The following is a 5407-nucleotide window of genomic DNA, read 5'->3' as shown; positions in this document are numbered from 1 at the left end:
GCCACCTCGCCCGGCTAGTTTTTGTATTTTTTGGTAGAGACGGGGTTTCACCGTGTTAGCCAGGATAGTCTCGATCTCCTGACCTCGTGATCCGCCCGTCTCGGCCTCCCAAAGTGCTGGGATTACAGGCTTGAGCCACCGCGCCCGGCCGAGACTCTGTCTCAAAAAAAAAAAAAAAAAAAAAAAATTATCCTTTCTCCATTGAATTACCTTTGTGTGGGTCTATTTCTGAGTTCTATATTCTGTTCCATTAATCTATTTATCTATTCTTTCACCTATACCACACTCTCTTGATTATTGTAGCTTTTTTTTTTCTTTTTTTGAGACAGAGTCTCATTCTGTCACCCAGGCTGAAGTATAGTGACATGATCTCAGCTCACTGCAATCTCCGCCTCCTGGGTTCAAGCAATTCTCCCGCCTCAGCCTCCCAAGTAGCTGGGATTACGGGTGTGTGCTACCACACCCAGCTAATTTTTGTATTTTTAGTAGAGACAGGGTTTCGCCTTGTTGGCCAGGCTGATCTCCAACTCTTGATCTTAGGTGATCTGCCCACCTCGGCCTCCCAAAGTGATGGGATTATAGGCGTGAACCACCACACCCGGCTGATTATTGTAGCTTTATAGTAATCTGGAAGTTGGGTGGTGTCAGTTTTAAAATTTGAATTTCATTATTTCAATGTGTTCTACAAGCATACTGTGAATTTCTATTTATAACTCGTCAAGTAGGTGGTGACATATGGTATACCCTATTTACAAGATATAAAAAGGTTAAATAACCTGCTCATCTAACAGGTTAACAGTCTTGGTTTTTCAGTGCCTTGATGCACTAACCTGTTCCCTAAGAGAGGAACCATGCTCTGTCTGTATTGTCAAGCAAGGTTAACAACTATTCCCCACTGCACATTAAAACACTGGAATTCTGTTGTTTTGGTTCGTTTGTTTATTTTTGAGATGGTTTGTTGTTCTGTCATCCAGGCTGGAGTGCAGTGGTGCAACCTCAGCTCACTACAACCTCCATCTCCTGAGTTCAAGTGATTCTCCTGCTATTAGTCTCTCAAGTAGGTGGGACCAGAAGTGTGTGCCACCAAACCCAGCTAATTTTTAAATTTTTAGTAGAGATGAGGTTTCACCATGTTGGCCAGGCTGTTCTCAAACTCCTGACCTCAAGTGATCTCCCTTCCTCAGCCTCCCAAAGTGCTGGGATTACAGGCGTGAGCCACCACGTCTGGCCCCTGGAATTCTATTTGATATGTCCTTTCTGAGTTTGACTAGCAGAAGTTATATCCCTGATTCATTTTGTTTTGTTTTGTTTTGTTTTGTTTGGGTTTTTGCTATGTTGCCCAGACTGGTCTCGAACTCCTGAGCTCAAGCAATCCTCCTGCCTCAGCCTCCCAAAGTGTTGGGATTACAGGTGTGGGCCACTGTGCCTGACCTATTCCCTCTGATTTTGACCGACACAGTTGAGGGTCTGTCCATATGGAACTAGGTTAGAGCCATGGATTTGAGTTCTACCCAAAATCATCACCTTGGAATATTCTGTGGCAGATATTCCTGGTTGGCTAGCTCAAATCCATGCCTCAATTTCTTTTCCTTTGCCTTCTCTTGCCATATAGAGGCTAGAAATACTAAATAATTGCTTTCCAGACTTTTCCAGATCTACCTCGTAGATAGAGGTCATCACAAGACATAGCCCTGGCAAGTGAGATATAAATAGAAATCTGTTGGAGTCTTCTAAAAAGCTTTTGCTTTTTTGATAAAAAGCAGCTAGTGCCTCTCCCTTTCTCTTGTTCGTTTTGCCTTGAACACAGTTGAGATGCTTGGTGCTACAGCAGCCATTCTGTAACTATAGTGAAAAACTAAAACTTAGGATTCTGGAACAGAAAAAAGATAGAAATAAATTATGTTGAATGGCTGAACTAATTACAATAATCACTTCGGGACTTCCTGTGTGAGAAAACTCAACCTCATATGTTTAAGCCACTGCTAGTCAGATTGCATGTTATTTGCAACTGAAAACAGTCTCAACGGATCTAACTATTCTAGTGGGGCCATCATTGCATAAACATCTTTGGAATGACTCCTGGAAATGCCACAGGATTTCTTGACATAGTCTCATGAATGTTTTCACTGGTGGCAATCTTTGCCTTTGTTGGCTGGATTGGAAGGAAATGGAGACGTTTAGCTTAGGAAACAGAAGGCTTAGTGGGGACATGAGAGTTTCATTGCCTGAAGTTATTTTTTATTTTAGAAACAAGGTCTCACTTTGTCACCTAGGCTGGGGTGCAGTGGCATGATCATAGCTCACTGTAACCTTGAACTCCTGGGTTCAAGGCATCCTCCTACATAGCTAGGACTACAGGCACATGCCACCATGCCTAGTTAATCTTTTAAAAAAGTATTTTCGGAGACGAGGTCTCTCTGTGTTGCCCAGATTGGTCTCAAACTCCTGGCCTCAAACTATCTTTCTGTCTAGGCCTCCCAAGTAGCTGGGATTACAGGTGTGAGCCACAATACACTGAAGGCTTTTGTTTTTTTTTTTTTTTTTTGGAGAGACAGGCTCTCGCTGTGTTGCCCAGGCTGGCCTCAGACTCCTGGGATCAAGCAATCCTCCTGCCTTAGCCTCCAAAAGTGCTAGAATTACAGGAATGAGCCACTGCACCCAGCCCTTGAAGCTTTATTAAGGGCAAAAGGGATCATCATGATTACCACTCCTGCTAATCCCCCCAAATTGTCCCAGACCTTTACAGTTTACACAAATATCACCTCATTTAATATACAAAACCTATGTTGCCACAGATAACAGAGTTGGGACAAATAAGTGGAAGTTAGAACTTTATCATTAAGAAGAACTGCTTAATGATCAGAATAGTTCCAACAAGAAAACATGCTGCTGACGGGGTGAAGTGGCTTAACCTTTAATCCCAGCACTTTGGAAGGCTGAGTCAGAAGGATTGCTTGAGGCCAGGAATTCAAGACCACCCTGGGCAAAAAAGTGAGATCCTGTATCTACAAAAAACATAAAATTTAATAAATGAAAATTTAAAAACATGTCACCTGTGAAACAGAAAACTTGTTTTCCTTGGAAAGGTTGAGCAAAGAAGTGAAGGGACAGAGAAAGGAAGCTAATTAGGGCCCACTCAAATCTAAGATTCAGACTCAAGTCTGGGGAGTAAGATTGGCTAATTTTTTTTCTTTTTCTTTTTCTTTTTTTTTGAGACAGAGTCTCACACTGTGGCTCAGGCTGGAGTGCAGTGCGCAAACTCTGCTCATTGCAACCTCCTCCTCCTGGGTTCAAGTGATTCTCCTGCCTCAGCCTCCTGAGTAGCTGGGATTACAGGCATGCACCACCATGCCCAGCTAATTTCTTCTATTTTTAGTAGAGACGGGGTTTCACTATGTTGGCCAGGGTGGTCTTGAACTCCTGACCTTGTGATCTGCCCACTTTGGCCTCCCAAAGTGCTGGGATTACAGGCGTGAGCCACTGCTTTGGGCCTGGATTTAGGGCTAATTCTTTCTTAGCCTAGCTAAGTAAGGTTTTAGAGGAGGAACAGAGATGGAGTAGGAGAGTGATTCCAAGTGGAAGGCACAGCTGGAACACAGGTACAGTATATGCCCAAGAGAAGTTTGGAAACTCAATGATTTGGACTAGAGTGTAGAGTTTGGGCTCTTGGTGATTTGTGACTTTAAGCAAGTTACTGAATTGTTCTAGGCCACAGTTTTCTCCTTGGTTAAATGAAGGAACTGACTGAAATCAGTGGATCTCTATCTTTTCTCATGGTGACTAAGATTGTACTCCCGAGACTCTTTGCAACCAGAAGTCCTAAATGAAATAAAAGGAGGTAATGCTTCTTTGTTGTTACTGTGTTTTGTTTTGTTTTGTTTTGTTTTGTTTTGAGACAGAGTCTTGCTCTGTCATCCAGGCTGGAGTGCAGTGGCACAGATATCGGCTCACTGCAGCCTCCACCTCCCAGGTCCAAGCAATTCTCCTGCCTCAGCCTCCCGTGTAGCTGGGATTACAGGTGCACGCCACCATGCCCCACTAATTTTTGTATTTTTAGTAGAGACAGGGGTTTCGCCATGTTGGCCAGGTTGATCTCAAACTCCCGGCCTCAAGTGATTCTCCTGCCTTGGCCTCCCAAAGTGCTGGGATTACAGACGTGAGCCACTGCGCCCAGCCTGTTGTCTTTGTCTAAACAATGAAATTCTTGTATGAGGCTGGGCATGGTGGCTCGCATCTGTAATCCCAGCACTTTGGGAGGCTGACGCAGGAGGATTGCTTGAGGTCAGGAGTTTAAGACCAGCTTGGGCAACATAGCAAGATCCCATCTCTAAAAAAAAGAAAGAAAAAATTAGCCAGGAGTGGTGGTGCATGCCTATAGTCTGTGTTATTCAGGAAGCTGAGGTGGGTGAATTCTTGAGTCTAGGAGATTTCGGCTATAGGGAGCTATAAGCCTACCACTGCACTCCAGTCTAGGCCACAGAATGAGACAGTGTCTCAAAAAAAAAAAAAGGATGACATTTTTGTATTTTAATAATTATCACAGTATAGAGATTATAGACCTTTAACTTTTAGTCAGGCTTAGTGCCTGTCAAGATGGATTTTTTTTCTTCATTTAATTAAAAAAAATTTGTGGCCGGGTGTGGTGGCTCACGCCTACAATCCCAGCACTTTGGGAGGTCAAGGAGGGAGGATCAGCTGAGGTCAGGAGTTCGAGACCAGCCTGGCCAACATGGTGAAACCCTGTCTCTACTAAAAATACAAAAATTAGCCAGGTATGGTGGCTCGTGCCTGTAGTGCCAGTTACTTGGGAGGCTGAGGCAGGAGAATTGCTTGAACCTGGGAGGCAGAGGTTGCAGTGAGCCGAGATTGCGCCACTGCACTCCAGCCTGGGCAACAAGAGTGAAACTGCCTCCAGAAAAAAAAAGCAAACAAAAAATTGTAATGTTTAATTAGAAACTACTTCAAATATTCAGAAATCTACAGATAATATAACCACCAAGATAATAGTTCTAATCTCTTTTTTTCTAATCTTTTTTTCTAATCTCTTTTTTTAAGAGATAAAATGATATAAATACAGCTAAAACCCCATCCTCACCTCTTTTCTTCCCCTTTCTTAGAAGTGAGTACACTTGCTGGTTGACTCAGAGTGTACTGACTATGAGTTAGCCCTGCTCCACAAGCAGCAGTACTGTTTTGGGGGGCTTGGGGGGTTTTTGTGAGACAGGGTCTCACTCCAGTTGCCCTGGCTGGACATGCCCTGCAGTGGCATGATCTGGGCTCACTGCAGCCTCAACCTCCCGGGCTCAGGTGATTCTTCCACCTCAGGCTCCCTAGTAGCTGGGACTACACGTGTGCCACCACACCCGGTTAATTTTTTTTTTTTTTTTTTTTTTTTTTTTTTTTTAGG

This window comes from Rhinopithecus bieti, unplaced genomic scaffold (assembly GCF_001698545.2).
Source record: "Rhinopithecus bieti isolate Rb0 unplaced genomic scaffold, ASM169854v2 scaffold_41082, whole genome shotgun sequence".
NCBI classification, from domain to species: Eukaryota; Metazoa; Chordata; class Mammalia; order Primates; family Cercopithecidae; genus Rhinopithecus; species Rhinopithecus bieti.
Note: the sequence above shows the minus strand (reverse complement) of the source record.